Consider the following 16,666-nt stretch of genomic DNA (forward strand, 5'->3'; position numbering starts at 1 on the left):
CTTTCAGTCATGGGATCTGAGTTGATTTGGTCACCGGTAGAGCAGCAGAAATGATAAGGTCACAACCAAGAACCATTGTACATTTTGGTCACTGCTACTCTCCCCATCAGGAGAGCTGCGTGATTCCCACTCCAGCACTTCCTTGATTTGGATCCCAGGGTAAGGAGGTGCAGGAGATTTGCAGCTTGAAATGTGTACTTGAAATTTCACTGCTTAAATTGTGATGCAAGCAAGGAAGACTTTGTGTGTGTGTGTGTGTGTGTGTGTGAGAGAGAGAGAGAGAGAGAGAGAGCAACTGAGCTGTTACAGCCATTTGTTACTGCAGCACAACCCCAGAACACCAGCTGTATATCCAATATGGTTAAAACAAGGCTGTTTCAGAAGGTCTAAACACAGTGGTGGCACTGCCAACCTACCAAAACATGTGCTTTCCTCCTATACTATTGAGAGGGAGCTGGTTACCACAAAGACCCTCCACGGTGGAAGGAAACAGTGAGTATGCCCATAGCTCTTTATAGCTTGGCAAGGTCTTCATAGCTGCGCGAGGTGTCAAGCACCACCCAAGGAGTAGTGGACAGGCACTCTTGTTTCTACTCAGACAATACAGAACAGTGTACCGAATGCTTAAGGCACTTGCGGCTGTTTAGTAGAGAAACCAAAACTGGTACCCTAACCTGTGCCTCTCAGGACATTTCTGCTCTAAGCTTCTCATTAGAGAAATGGAGCACTGCCTAAAGCCTCAGAGATCAGGCAGAACTTTAGGTGATCAAGTGTTCCCACTTTCAACACAACATGCATGTAAATAAGTGTAGGTTTTAAGTTGACTTTTGAGGGAAGGAAATTACATTTTGAAACATTGCATCTGAAAAATTAATTGAACAGGATCATGTCAAATATTTACTTAGAACACAAAAAGCCATTATGCACTCAGTAAAAAAAAGCAATACTTAAGCTAGAACGTCTAATCCAACCTTTGATGAGATTTTTGAAAAAGCGCACCAATCAGAACTCAGCAATGACACCAGTGGCTCATCAAATGATACAACTCAACATCTGAAAACATGAAGGAGCCTTGGCTAATGAGTAAATAGAAATGCTATGTCATTCATTTATGCTTATATATGGACTTCATTTACATTGGTGTAACCATTACCCTGTACCATCATAATTGCTATAAATAATTATCACAAAACTACTAAATCTTGTGCTTGAAAAGGCAATAATTTGGAATCTGTTTATGTTAAAAAGGCACAAGCAGGTGACTGAAGAGGATGTACCTTGCCTGTGGTGATGTGGGCTTCCCAAGAGTTTGTCTGAGTTCTAAGCACCAAGCGCCACAGCTCCACAGAAGGGATGAGAGACAGCTGTTCCAACACCACCTCCTGCAGCCATTGACTGTCAGTTCACAGGGCCAGGTCAAAGCTGTTTCTGGGCCACCCTCATTTAATTAATTGACATATTTGTCAAATAGTTATTAGAGACCCAGTGGGTCAACCAGATGTTTAGAAATGTATGCATGAGAAGTGGAGGAATCATTTTGCCCTCATCCTCCATCACGTAGAAATCACGTACTGATTCCACACATTGATGCTTTTCTTCCCCAGCAATCATTTGTAGCTCTAAAGAGAGTAAGGATTCCCTTCAGCTGTTTGGCTGAAAATCATTTAGTTTAATTGACATAATATTTGGATAACAGAATAGTCGATGACAGGGAAAAGGGGGTGAGACATGAATCTTTTGATTGGCGCCACTTGCTGCTGCTTTCTCAGGCAGATTAGCAGTGACCTGAATCAGAAGCAGAGCAGTCAGAACTTGAGTCAGTAACCTGATGTGAATGATCCCAACCATGAGATAGTAAATAGCATGGGTTCAGGGGTAGGAAGGGATGAATGTGACTCACAAGGGCTTTTTAGGACAAGTGAAACTAGTTTCTGTATAATACTATATTTGTAGATTCGTTATGTGTTTGTCAAATCCCACAGAACTATCCAACACTTCATCTGAGTGATAAAACTGTGTCAGTAAAGGTCCATGGATTGCAACACACATGTGCCATGTGGTGGGGGAATGTTGATGGTGGCAGAGGATGTGTGGGAGAGGAAGGCTATATATGGGAACTCTCCAACTATTTCTCAATTTTTATGTAAATCTCAACCTGCTCTTTGAAGTCCTGGTTTTTGTGGCCATTTGGAGAGTGAATCAGCGGATGGAAGACCTTCTTCTCTCTCTCCCTTCCTCTCTCTCTCTAATCCTGCCTTTCAAGTAAATAAAATAAATCTTGTTTCTTCTTTAAAATAAATTTATTTTATTTTTGGTGATGTTTACATGGTTGAGAAGGATGCATGCCAGGTGTGGGAGACCCAGGAGAAGCTCCTGGCTCCTGGCTTCAGTTTGGCTCAGTGCTAGCCATTGCAGCCACTTGGGGAGTGAACCAGTGGATGAAAGATCCTTTTCTCTTTCTGTCCTTTTCCCTGTAATTCTGACTTTCAAAAATTAATAAATAAATCTTTCTTTTTAAAAAAAAAAGTATATAGAAAACATGATTAAACATCTTTCCTTACCCTGGATGAATGATGCGATAATCCAGAGGAGAAAAAGAAAAGAAAGAAAAAAAGGGAGTGTGGATATGAACAGGTCCCTAGGGAAGCACCTTGTGCCCGGGGCCAACTTCAAGACAAGTGAGAGGGTAGGGCTGGGGCCAAGAAAATGCCATGCCTCGGCTTCTCCTTGTGCCAAACCACATGCTGGGGTGTTAGTGGCTGCGATAGCTTGAGGTTGGGTCTAGACAAGAAATTTGAGTATGCCTCTTTGTAGAGTTCCCACGGGCCATGGAATACTGGGGATCGGGGGCACCCAAGGGTTATGCAGGGATGGTAGCAGAGCCTCGATTAGACCCTAAGTTTTCCACAGCTCTGGTGGAGCATGAGTGAGCTGAGAAAGAGCCATACTAGGGAAGTCCTTGAGGTCAGATGAGAAGTTTGCAGTGGAGACCTCCAAAAACCAACACCAAAGCCCCAGATTAAGCATAAACCTCACAGCAGACACTCAAAAGGCTATGTGATGGTGACTGAGGACCAGGGAACCCAGTCTTCAACCTCACTGAACCTCCTCCCCTAGAGTAAAAAAACAAACTACTGGTTGAAAAGCAAGATCCTGGGTTTTTTTTGTTTGCTTTGTTTTGTTTTGCTTTGCTTTTTAGAGATTTATTTATTTGAAAGGTAGTGACAGTGAGGGAAAGAGAGAAAGAATTTTCCATCCATTGCTTCATTCCCAAATGGCCACAAAAGCCAAGACTGGACCAGGCTTAAATCAGGAGCCCAGGAGCTCCACTCAGGCTTCCCAAGTGGGTGACAGGAACTCAAGTACTCAATCCATCACCTGCTGCTTTCCAGGTTCATTAGCATGGTGCTGGATCAGAAGTGGAGCAGCACAGACTCAGGCCTGTACCCTGAAAATGGATGTGGGCATTCCAAGTGACATAAAATCCACTGTACCACAATGCCTAGTCTGAGGCCCTGAGTTGTCTACAGTTACAAATCTGCTATCTAGCAAGATAAGAGCTCAAAGTACAAAAAGAAATTAATTTAACTTGCAGAAAAATGTCTCATGCACTTCTGAATTTGGAATTTTTTCTTATTATTATTTTAAAAGCTTTACTTATGTATTTGAAAGGCACAGTTACAGACGTAAGAGATATAGAGATATTCGACCTGCTGTTTCAGTCCCTAAATGGCCACAAAGGTCAAAAATGAGCCAGAAGGAATTCAGGAGCCAGGAGCTCTGTGTGATGCAGGAACCCAAGCCCATGGGCCATCTTACACTGCTTTCCCAAGAACATTAGCAGGGAGTCATATCAGGGAGCAGCTGGCAGCTGAACGGAGGTTACCACAAGATAGGCCCCTCTTTTATAAGGCAGCCTGACTCACCCACACAGGCATTTTGTGCCATGTGCCCTTAGTGACAATTACAGTGAACCAGGTTCCAAGGAATGGAGACTCAGGAAAATGAGAAGGAGGGAGTGGATTGTTTTAGCCTTTAAGCTGTGAGATCTGGTAGTGTATGTTTAACTTTTTAAAAGCACTAACTATAAAATAAGAGGCAACTAAAATAATTTGTGATATGATTGATTTCCATGCCAAGCACTAGTGGTGGCCAATGTGGGCTATCTGTGTGAATATTTCGTGTCAACAAATTGATACTATTCCAGCCTCCAAGTTGGGAGCAGTGGCAATTAGAAATGGGAGACACTTGTGAGCCTCACACCTAGTATTGTATGGAAATGTAGAAGAAATCCACAGTATGGCTACAGGACATAGCTTCTTGGCCATCACCCTCCAGGGTCTCTGGTGCTACTTAGCACATACCCAGTCAATGCCCAGCTCACTCCAGGCCTCTTCTTTACATGGGTAGACCCACAAAGACTTGTGCCCACTCAAACTTTATTTTTTGTTTGGTTTTTTTCTTTTTTCTTTTTTTTTTTATTAATTACATTTGATTTTACGACACAGTTTCATAGGCTCTGGGATTCCCCCAACCCCTCCCCGTATCCTCCCCCCATGGTGGATTCCTCCACCTTGTTGCTGTATTACATTTCAAATTCAGTCAAGATTCTTTCATTGCAAGTGTATACCCAGCGTAGAGTCCAGCATCTTATTGTCCAAATAAATTCAATGGTTTCACTCAGAAACTTTAGAAGGGAAGGTCTTGCATTCAGAAAACTGCTTTGGATTAGCTCCAGATGAGATCTGAATTTGCTTCCATGAAAGGGGCGGTGGGGGGGGGGGGGAACCATCTTTTTTACACCAAGACAAGTGTTGGTGACTATTATGGAAAACAGGAGACAGCTCCCTGAAGTGCTAATGGGCAGCTGGGTCACTACTGTCCCTGTAGTTCTACTCAGGGGTGAGAACAGAAAAAGCAGAACATGCATGGCTAATGGGCTTTTTGGTCCCTCTCTGCTAAGCCAGGTATGAGAAAGTGGGTCAGGTGTCATTTGTTGTGGACTGAGTATGAAAAGGAGGCATAGAACACATCTTACATGGATGTATTGGGGTGGAGGGGTGTTTCTTCTTTCAATAATTAGACAATCAGAATGGATATGGACAACATGAGTAGAGGATGTCAATTAATGTCTTTAGTTTTGATTGCTAATGAAAGAACAATTTCTGCACAAAGCCTGTTGCTAGATTCCCCTGGGGGAGTTCCAGTCACTCAGCCTAAGGCCCAAGCAGAAATTCAGTACTGTTTGTCCTCTGCCACTGAGCACAACCCTCTCACCTGCTGCCAGGCACAGGGGATGGGACCTGATCATCTTCTGGGTTATTGTTGGACATAAAGTGGTCTGGCTCTGGATCAAAACAAATTTGGCCCTTTAGAATATGGGAGGGTTGAGGAGAACCCTGAAAACAGTGGCAAGACCATAATGGGTCCTTTATGAAAGTTTCTGTACTCAGATGACATTGAGCCTGGTGTTCCTGGGTGCTGACCTCAGAAGTGCAGGCTCAGAGCCTATGGGAGGTTGTGCTATAAATGGATGCTGCGCAGCTGTGAGGGGAGCTATTTTGGGATCCCAGGGGGTCTCATTTGCACTTCAGAGCAGGAGGCTTCCAAAGAGAAGAAGGAGTATCCTGGAAATAGGTGGACCAGACTGGACCAAGCACAGTTCTCCTTGCTCCTGTCCCCTCTCCTGCTGTTTTCCCAGGCTCCTCCCCACTGGAGGAGAAGCACAAAGGGGAAAAAAAGAGAAAAGGGAAGCTGGTCATCTCCCAGCCCAGCACATTGGGGAAAATTTTGCCTCCTCTGCTGCATTCTAGATAAGACATTGCTGACCTTTGCAGGATGGGCAGAGGTGCCAAGGCCTCAGGCTCTTGTTGCCTTTTGCATGCACTCCAATGACTTTCAAACTAGAAGTAGCTTAGGAGCTCAAGTGATAAGAGAGGCTGACAGATTCGTCTTCACTGCACAGTTCCAGCCCACTCTGAGCGACAAAGGGCACTGACTCTTTTTCCCTCATGGCTCCACTAACCCAGCTAGGGTATGGTGGGCATGGCTTGGTGTGACCTAAGTGTCCTCGGGGCAGTACAACTCTGAAGGGCAGCTCTTCCTTCCCTCCTTTTCACCTGATATGAAGTCACTCATTTGGCTGTGTAAGGTTACAAGCAATGGCAGCTTTATGGTGCCCTATCCCATTAGCCAGTGCTTAATGGATCAAATGAATGGCCACCACTGAGAAGACCGATAGATCTCATGGAGCAAATTACAGTGCATGAGCAGGCAGCCTTCAGAACCACTCAGACCTAGAATGAGATTCTGCATCAATACTTCCTAGCTAGGTGGTCTTTGGCAAGTCTTTGTATCTTTCTGAGACTTGGGCTCCCGCCCTCTAAAATGGGAATAACACTGACATAAGCCGTATGGGGTTGTGAGAACTAAATGTGCAAAACATTTAACACTATGCATGGCACATAGTCAGTGCTCCAAAACGGTAATTGACTTCTTATTATGATGGGGAGAGAGAGAAGTGAAAACCTCCCCTGTCTCTGTTGAGGGATCCTCCTGCCCTAGACGGAATGACTGTTTATATCCCACCCAAAATGCATACATTGAATCTTAGCTCCCAGTTGTGATCCCTCTTAGAAATGGAGCCTTTGGGGAGCTATTTACAGATGGGATCTTTACATCCTTTTACAAGGAAGCCAACCTCACTCATGAGTGACAAGGTAGAAAGAAGGGAGTAAGGATTCAAACACTGTACCAATTAGACTTCAGGCAGGTCCATTTGGTTGAGCCACAAGGAAGTAACAACAACCCAGAGGACCAAGTGTTAGGATACTTTTCACCTGTGCTCTGGTTGTAACTTCTGAGCAAATGTATTGGCTTACAGGAGAACCATTATCAGGGACTGGAGAAGAGTCCATATCCACCCCGATGCATGAGGAGAAGAAGGCTCAGAAAGGTGAAAGGACTTAACACAGGTCACACAGCTAAGAACCAGGTCTTCCACTCTTAGTCCATAATTTCCCAAAGTGCTTTAACTTTGGCCAATATTATTAGATTGGATTCCTAAAGATGTCTTGAGTTTAGCTAGCTGGATTTTTGTTATTATTGTTAGGTGTTATCTGATCGAATCCTGTGAAAGGAAGGATTTAACTTTTCAATGGAAATCTCTGACTTGTAAGCTTAGCATGTGGTGCTCTGGATTTCATTATTCCCTGAAGAAAAAAGTCCATTTGGGGGGAGGGAAAGGACATATACAACTCTGTGTCAAATGTAGTAGTCCCAGAAGCTCTGCCAACATCCCAAACAGATCCATTGGAAGCATGAATTGACCACACCAGTCACTTGGAAGGCCTAGAGTGACTGTGGAGAGGTTTAGTGCTCTAGAAGCTTCTGGTGAAGAAAGATCCTGACACCAAGCAAGTTTCAAGAGCAACATAGCAGCAAGAATTTTTTGATGGTGAAATGTCTCCAAATTCTAATTGTGCCTGGGTAAATATGGAGCTAATGTACCACTCAAAGACTCCCTCTCAAACGAACCCAACACATCTACAAAGCCTTGACCTTTCCAAAGGTCAGCTGACGAACCTGTCAGTATCAGGCTGAAAGGCAAGCATTGATGTCATCATCCACCATTATCTGGGACAGTTCAGTTTGACCTTATGATGTGCCCCATAAAACATGATAGTGGGCAGTACTGACAATTTCTTGAGGAAAACTTGTATACACTGTGACTGGTCCTGAACATGCCAAGATATGTTGTTACTTATAAAAATCAACATGAGAATTTCCTCTCAAGACAAAAAAAAAAACCTTTGAATTCTATATCTCCTTTGATTTGAGGCCTTTTTTCACCTTATCCAGGCAATTGGGGATAGGAGTGAAAGTGAGAGGGAAGAAAGCAGAATCTCTATGATCTAAGCTCTCCCTTTTGCTAAGGCTGCCAGGAACTTTGCAATGAGGTTTGATGCCAATTACTTCAGTTTGCTAATGCAATTACCTTCTTTCCCTTTCCCCAATCCCATCCTCCTCCAAATCACATGCCCTTTGAATGTGCTCCCAACACACCAAACCCATGCAAAGATGCTAATCTTTTTTTTTTAAGATTTATCTTTCATTTTTTACAGACAGAAAGATCTTCCATCCACTGGTTCACCCCTCAAGCATCCACAACAGCCAGAGATGAGCTGAAGCCAGGAGCCAGGAGCTTTTTCCAGGTCTCTGACATGGGGTCCCAAGGCTCTAGGCTATCCTCTACTGCCTTCCCAGGCCACAAACAGGGAGCTGGATGGGAAGTGGAGCAACTAGTACACGAACCAGTTGCCTATGTGGGATCCCAGAGGATGCAAGGCAAGGATTTAGCTACTAGGCTATTGCCCTTAGCCCTAAGATGCTAATCTTAATCAACTAATTCAAGATCATTTGTAAGCAGGTCAGTCCAGCCAGTAGACTGTGAGTTTTCTGAGATAGTCTGACATCACATACTTAGTCTAATTTTTCCTAAACTATGTGAAATCCTAAGAAATTCCAAAGCAAGTCATTTCATTAAGCAAATGTTTTTTGAACCCTCATTATGCACTGGGAAAGTGACAGGAATATCATCAGTGAACAAACATTATAGACAAAAATTGGATAAGGATCATTTGGAATGTCAGTGATTGGAGTGCAGTTTATGTAAAGTGATAAAGGTGGATATAAGGCAACATTTCATAGAATGAACACAAAATTTATCATCCAAATTGACATACACTTACAAGTTCTAGGAGCAACTGTAATTACATGGAGACAACAGGTGCAAATGGGAACTATTCTGGACAGCCAGAGATAAGCAAGGACTTGAAAGAGGGGAGAGGATAGATATGCAGCAGTTTCTTGGTGAGAGAAATACAGGGAGAGATATGGTCCAGGAAGAGGAAAATTCCAAGGCCCTGAGGCCAGGGTATGCTCACAAGGAGAGGAAGGGCTAAGCACCTGGTTTGACTGGAGGGAATTAAACAGGGAGAGTGGCAGGAGATGAGGTCAGAGAGGACCCCAGATTGCTCAAGTCAATTGTAAGAGCATTGGTTTTCTCTGAGGTAACTGGAGACACACAAGTAACATGATCTGGCTTGTACTTTACCAGGACTCACTTTGGCTGCTGTGTTGAAGCTAGACAGGTGGGTTGATGAGTAGGAAAGTAGAGAGACCAGTTTGGAGGGAGCAATAGAAGTGGTAAGAATTCACAGTCAGAGATATTCTGAAGGTAGAACCAATAGAATTTAGGGGTTTTTTATTGTTGTTGTTGTTGTCGATTATTTGAGAGTCAGGAGAGAGAGAGCATATTCCTCTTTGTTAATTTGCATCCTGGTCCAGGATGACCATACCAGGACCAGGAATGCAATCCAAGTCTCCCACTTTGGTGGCAGGAGCCCAGTTCCTTGAGTCATTGCCACTACCTCTCAGGGTATGAGTTAGCAGGAAGCTGGAGTTGGGAGCCAGAACCGAGAACTGAATTCAAGTACCGTGATGTATCTAACATATGAGTATTTAACCACTAAGCTGAACAACCACCCTCAATAAGATTTTTTATTGATTTAGATGTCAACTGTGTGAGGTGAACTGAGAACATACCTGGGGTGTAAGGCCTGAGCAAGTCAGAGGAGGCATATATGATTTTCTGAGTTGGAAAAGGCTGGGGAGAGCCGGTGGGAAGGTGAAGAGCAGTAATGATCAGGAAGTCAGCCATGGGTATAGGGGACCAAGACATCTGTGGCATAGATGATGGGAGAACAGTCTGTGGAATATCCCAGATGGGTTATCTAGATGAGTTCAGAGTTCAGAGGGAAGGTGGAATGGACATACAATCCAGAAGCAACAGCCATAATGAAAATGTGCCCCTCCACATTCCCGTGACTACCCCATGCACCTCAAAGTAATTAAAAAACGCTTCCACAAAACAAATTCCTCAGCAAACTAAACAAATCAGAATTATCAGACGCTTGTGACTACTACAAATCCTAATTCTTCATGAAGGCTTTCCTAATTATTACAGCCCCTGTGGGATCCACTTACCTGCATAATTGTCTGCCTCACTGATTCATCAATTAGCAACTATCTATGGAGCGAATTCTGCCTACATGACCTGGTGCTGGGTGTTGTGGGTGACATGAATCAAGAACATCTGGTTGCCATGCTCAAAAAGCTGGTGGTCAGCGGAATGAGCAAAGCCAGGTAATACAGGTTCTCCAAGGACAGCTGCAGGTTCTCCAGTCAGCTATAGGCAGGGCCTCCTGAGTCTTAAATCAGAAAAGGAGATTTAGGGGACACTTTTTAGGAACTTGTAGTGGATGTTCTCCTAAAAGTCATGAAATATTAAAAATCTCTGTGTCTACAGATCTAGAAAAACTGAAATTTTCTCCAGAGGTGGTACAGTGGTGAGGTATGGGCTAAGTGTCAGGCACAAGTAAAAAACATCACATCCCATCCATGTTGTGGGGAAAGGAATGAATGTGGAAGGGAGGGGAAATGGAGAAAGATAAGGCATGGGCAGATGTGGCAAGCAAGTGGCTAGTAACGTACAGGAATGTCAGAGGCGATTTCAGTGATGACCAATGTGGTGGTGTGGCTGGTACAAGCAAGCAGGTGGTTAGCAAAAAGTTAGAGCGAAGCTGTCATCATTGTCTAGGTATAAGGTCATGAAGTTGACTTAAAGAAGTGTTTACACATGAAGGATAATGCAGAACAGAACTTTCAGAGCAAAGAAAGGACAGGTTGGTGAGGGAGGAGTGATGCCAAGAAAGGAAAGCAGGACCCCAAAATTCCAGTCCTGAGACTGGAGAAACCATGACACTGCTACCTGATGGGAGCTGGACACTGTGTTAGCAGGAAAGAGTTCAGCTACAGTAGGTCAGTTGTACTATCAATGGAGCATCTAATGGCAGACCAAAAAGTAAGAGACAGCCATGTGAAACCATGAACAGGATAAGCCCAAAAGAGAGTAGAATGCATGTGTTTAGGTATTAGAGGCCAGAGGGATGCTTGGCATAATTCTTTCCGATCCATTCAGTGCCGAAATAATGTGGGAATCAAGCACAAAGAGTAGAGTGTCAGTCTTCCTCCATGTGAGGTCTGGTTTTTACCAGTACTAACTGTGATTCTGTGACTTTGGAAAGTTGTGTGGTCTCTCTAAGTCTTAATTCTGCATATGAAAAATGGGAAAGATAATGGTTGACACATTACAGGTGTTGTGAGAATTCAAAGAGATGATAGCTTGGCACATGAAAAGCACTTAATCACGTCACTATTACTACACGTGGTCATATGTCCAATCTCCTAAGCTAATTCACCAAAGGCAAGGCAGGGGGATGATTGAATATTTATTGAACAACTAATTGGCTTTAAGCTCAGTTAGCCTTCACAACAATTACTCCCATTTTCCAGACTGCAAAACAGGTTAGGAAAGTTTACTGCATATACCCAAGGTCATGTAGCTAATAAGTATTATGTGTTTTTATGCATGTAAAAACTCCAAATAAACATGTTCCAAATTATTTTCCCCACTGACTGAAGTGCCATATGCCATTAAAATCTCAAGAAATATCTATTATACCTATGACTGACAAAAAAGGAAAGAAAGAAAAGAAAAAGATCTTTTTTATTTAAGGGGCAGACAGGGTACTGGGAATGAAGAGACTTGGGCTTTGCTTGCAGAACAACTAGCCCCTGTTGAATGTGACCTTGAATCCCTAGGAAAAGGCTGAACCAAGGGTAGCACCAAGAACTTAAGAAATCAGCAGGCAAAAGACAAGCAGAGAAGATGGGTAAGTGTGTAATGCATTTGAAAGACATTTCCATCTAAGATTGTTAAAATAACAGAAAGGTTTTCATGCTTAAAAGGATAAACTACCTTAATCTGTCACATAATCTTAATCCCTGGATGAGATGGCTCTGTTTTCGCAGAATGGACACAACTTCCTTCTATATTGATCCCTCGGGCCTCAGAAAGGCACAGCGGTGATTAATTCTGTCAAAATGATGTCTTTTGTAAGAAAAACAGAGGATGGTACAGTCCAGATTAACACTATGTTCAAAAATTTGACCTTAGCTAAATATTTTCGTGAAAAAGGCGTGAGGGGAAGTCCATCAGTGAGGGAAAGGTTACTCTCACAAAGGTTGCATCAGCCAATCGAATCTTGTTCTAAGCGAGCCTTACCTGAATGAGTATCCATGTTACTAGTGTGCTTTGAAATTGTAGAAGAGGTCACTTTATTTCAAAATACTTAGAAGTTGTGGTGCTGTCCTTCTAAGAAGGTCATAGAAGGTAACTCGTCTTTAACAGGAGGCAGAGAGGAGGTTTTCACAGACTCCCAGAAGAAAACTAGGTGGTCTTCTGGGAAGCAGGCTGAAGTGGCTAGAGGAAAACTTGATGATTAATAAACAAGTAAACAAGAAAAGCATGTTTAGGAATGGTTATGTCTCAAAGGATTTGGATTAATGGCAGGCACCTGAAAATGTAATTCACCAACCAACAGTTAATTAATGAACCCTTAATGTGTGTCAAGCATAAAAATCTGGACGAAGATGTAGCCTGTCTTCTCAAAAAAGTCATAACTGACAGCAGTACACACACAGAGTAACGGGATTAAATGTAGGGTGACCCAGATTGGGAAAACCGCTAACTGAAGAAGGCTGGACCCAAAGAAAACTACCAACAAATGCCTTAGGCTGAAGTTTCACAGCATACCAATGATCAATTTAGCATTAAGTTTCATCTTGTTGCTCATAGGCCTGTGAAAAGTCCAGAAATTAGTTCTGCTACTCCTAACTTTAAGATGCCCACTTGCTATTCTTAGCTTCCAAACTAAGTCTAGTGGGAAAACAGTAAATTCTGAACATTAAAAACAGAATGAGTAATTTTTTAAAAAGAGCGAGATGAAGCATTTTTTTCTCATGAGTTGGACAACTTTTTTTGTTTTTTGTTTTTTGTTTTTTATCTTAGGAGGTTTATTCCAACAGAGCAGGAACAGGGTAGGGGTGGTGAAGATCAGGAAAGAAGGAAGAAGGGGAGAGCAAAGAAGAGCGAGCAAAGGAGACAGAAGAGAGAGAGAGGAAAGAGAGAGAAGAGGAGATAAGAGAGGGGGGAGAGACCAGAGAGACCAGAGAGGAAGAGATAAGAGAGACCAGAGAGCCGGCGCACTTGGGGGGGCCTGTTTGTCTGCCAGGTGTAGGGGGCGGGGATTGGGAGGGATTGAGGCCAGGCCCCCAGGGGATTGGTGCCTGCAGGTGAATGCCTAGGGATGATTGGTGAGTGGGCGGGGTTGGGGATGGGGCTGGAAGATTGGGGTGGGATGGGATTCAGGTGGAATGCCAGGTTACATCCGATTGGTGGATAGCTAGGCTGGCGGGAATTTCGTGAGCTGTGAGGAAGAAGGAATGGCCCCGGGTCCAGGGAGGGATATTGGAATGACTCCTTACATTCCTCCCTTTTGTTATATATAAAGGAAGAGGGGCATTGTTCTCTATGGCTTCTAGGAGCTGGGTTCTCTTGGCAGTGGTTGCAGCCTGGTGGGAAGAATTGGAGATGGAGGGACGCTTCTAGTCCTGCAAAAGAAACTGGTTAATGGTTTGATTAAAAAAATTTTACATTTAAGTGGATGGGAATGGAGGGAAGGGTTATTAAGAGTTATTATTGAAAAGCTGGCTTGAGTTGACTTTCTCTTAGCCAGGCCTTCTTGTACTCGATTCTTCATTACTCCTGAATGGTCAGCATAGACAGGGTAGCTTCACCAGGAACCAGAGACCCTGACTACCTATCAAGTTTTAAATTTTTCAACGTAAAAGAAGAAACAAGAATTTTTAAAAAAATCTTCCCTCCAACCAAGAGGTAGTGGTACTTGTCAGAAGTGGAAAAGAATGGATAGATGGCACCTGACCCCACCTTGACCTGCACTCCCTCCGAAGAAACATCCCTTGTTGTCCCTGTATCCAGCCACTTCTCTTGAGCAATACCTTTATTTCAAGGCAGTCAGCTAGCTGACAAACTCCCAGCACACCTGGTCTCCAACATGGGTCCACATTCACACACACTAAAAATCTGCTTTTCACATGTCTTTTATGTTGCTCTTTAATATCCAACCCACATGTTCTCAGGTAACTAGCTGACAGTTTCTCCCAAATGACGAGGTCACTGTTTGTTGTCCTTGAAGATTCTGGCACGTTCTTCAGTCTCCCAGAGCCTGCCAACATGACCAACAGATTCTTCTTTGCTTCTTTTAACTAGTTTCTAAACTACAAAGCCTTGAGTCCCTGGCTGAGAACACCTTCAGGCTTTCCCAATGAATGAATCACTCACTTCCCTGGTCCTATCTTACTCTGAGTCTTTCGATTCATTTATTTGTTCCCTGACATTTAGATAACCATTGTCCTTGTTCAACCTGATAGAGATTAAAACATAACAAAGCAAACCTTAGAAGTATTGCTCATTTTTGGTGACCTCGTGGTTAGCAACTTCTCCTCTGCCTCTAATAAAGGGACAATATGTCTCCTGTCAGCTTTTTGTGTGTGGTTCACCCAAAGGGTGGTCATCTATTGTCTTTTCTCTGTGTGTGTGCGTCTAATGAATTGGGCCTCATCCTTGGTCTACGGTACAAAGCCAAGTCCTTCAAGGGCACATTTTACCAAATAATGGACATTAAACAGCATTGCATGATTGCATTGATGCTTGCTTTTAATCCCGAAAACAGTCTCTTGAGAGTATCCTTTTGTACTCAAGTAATTTTTCCCCACACCTCTCAGATTATCAACTTTCAAGGTCCAGGCCATATTCTGTCTTGCTAGGAAATCCTTGTTGGCTGTCCCAGACTGTAAAGGAATAAAGCATAGGCCATTCATGAAGAGCCAACATGGTGGCTTCCAAGTATATCATGAAGACTCCTCAAGTACACATTAGTTGTGAACCCAGGGTTAGGATAATTTGGGTGTCATGTGGTGACCCAATATCAAGCAGGAATTCCCTTCATGTCCAACCTGTCATATTGGGAGTCAGAGAAAAGGGCCCAACTCCAGAGCCCTGGGATGCAAAGACTAAAATAAGATGGTGATAACCCAAGCAAAATTCATTCCTTGGACTAGAAACCCCTGAGCGTGGCGAGGGTTATAATTCATGGACTATAACAATCACTGGACACAGAGCCTGGCTTCAATGAACATAAGCATACGCAAACTCAGGGACCAGTCCTAGGTTGGCAGATAATAACATAGACACTGGTCCAGGTCCTGCTACCACCACCTTATCAGCATATTCAGGCCTTAGCCACTGCTTCTCTAACAAGAAACAGAAATGATGATACAACTTCTCTGTTGTAAGAATTCAATCAGATGATGGGCAAAAGGCACTTTTTGTATGTTAGCTGTTGCTATTTTTCTAGCTCATATCTCTGTTATAGTATGTGCTCAGTCAACATCTGAATTTCAGTGTAAGTTCTATAGCAGCAACATGTAATTCCAACATAACAGTTAAAATGGAGGATTTTGAAATTTTTTAAATATAACTGAATGATTTAGTGAGTGGTGAAGAAGAGTTAACTAAGCCTTTTATACCAGTTAACTCTTTTTTAAAAAAGATTTATTTCTTTTTATTGGAAAGGCAGATATACAGAGAGGAGGATATACAGAGAGGAAGATTTTCTATCTGATGGTTCACTCCCCAAGCGGCTGCAACGGCTGGAGCTGAGCCAATCCGAAGCCAGGAGCCCAGAGCTTCTTCCTGGACTCCCACGTTGGTGCAGTGTCCCAAGGCTTTGAACTGTCTTCCACTGCCCTCCACAAGCAGGGAGCAGGATGGGAGGCAGGGCTGCTGGGATTAGAACTGGTGATCAAATGGGATCCTGGGCATGTTCAAGGCGAGGATTTTAGCTGCTATGCTATCGTGCCGAGCCCAGCTAATCTTTAATACAGAATCAATCATCCCCAAATAAGTGACTCAACAATGACTTTTTAAAGTGCTCACAAGTCTGTAGGTCAATTGAGAGTTGGCTGAACTAGCTGGATTTGGTGCTGGCATTGCTGCTCCATTTGTCTCCTCCTTTCCTTGAGTTCAGAGCATTAAGTCATGTATGTTCTACAACAGAGCAAGCACATTCCCCTTGTTCTAAGCTCAAAATGGCACAAGGTCATTTTTGTTTCCTCCCAGCAGTCAAATGAGGCCTCACAACCAAACTCAGTGTCAAGGGGTAAGGAAACACACTGCTGGGATTCACGACATGCTCTCCCAAGTATCGCCCCATGACTTGGAGAAACAGAGAAGCAGGAAGGTCACTCTAGCCTGTCCCGCCGCCTCCACCCCTCTTCCTCGAAGTAAGCATGGAACCTAGAAGCATCTCCTGAGCTGCTCTGGAAGCAGGCCGTAAAATCCTCAAGTGAGAAGTGCCGTGCCTGCATTCAGTGGAGAGGCACATCCTTATGCCTGAAGACAGCACTGCAGAGAAGAATCTGGACAGAGAACCTGAGGCAATGCTCCCCAGTTTAGCAATAATCCCTCTGTCCATTAATATTTCTCCAACACTGTCCACTTCTCATGAAAATTAACCAAAAAGTACACAAATGTAGCCATTTGTTTGGGTCTTGCTTTCCTTAGGAAAGCTGCTGTGTCATGTGAAACTAACATTAAAGAAGTGTGCATGCTTTTTCTCTT

General features: G+C 43.4%; 1 long non-coding RNA gene across 1 annotated transcript; it reads left to right on the forward strand.

Annotated features, from left to right (window-relative positions):
* Positions 1-330: 330 nt before the first annotated feature.
* On the forward strand, positions 331-16,655 carry LOC131480178 (uncharacterized). The gene is made up of 3 exons (XR_009245299.1): positions 331-492; positions 11,725-11,795; positions 16,166-16,655. It is a non-coding gene; the product is annotated as an uncharacterized LOC131480178 (long non-coding RNA).
* The last annotated feature ends 11 nt before the right edge of the window (positions 16,656-16,666 follow it).

Source organism: Ochotona princeps, chromosome 4, assembly GCF_030435755.1.
Source record: "Ochotona princeps isolate mOchPri1 chromosome 4, mOchPri1.hap1, whole genome shotgun sequence".
In the NCBI taxonomy this organism is placed as follows: domain Eukaryota; kingdom Metazoa; phylum Chordata; class Mammalia; order Lagomorpha; family Ochotonidae; genus Ochotona; species Ochotona princeps.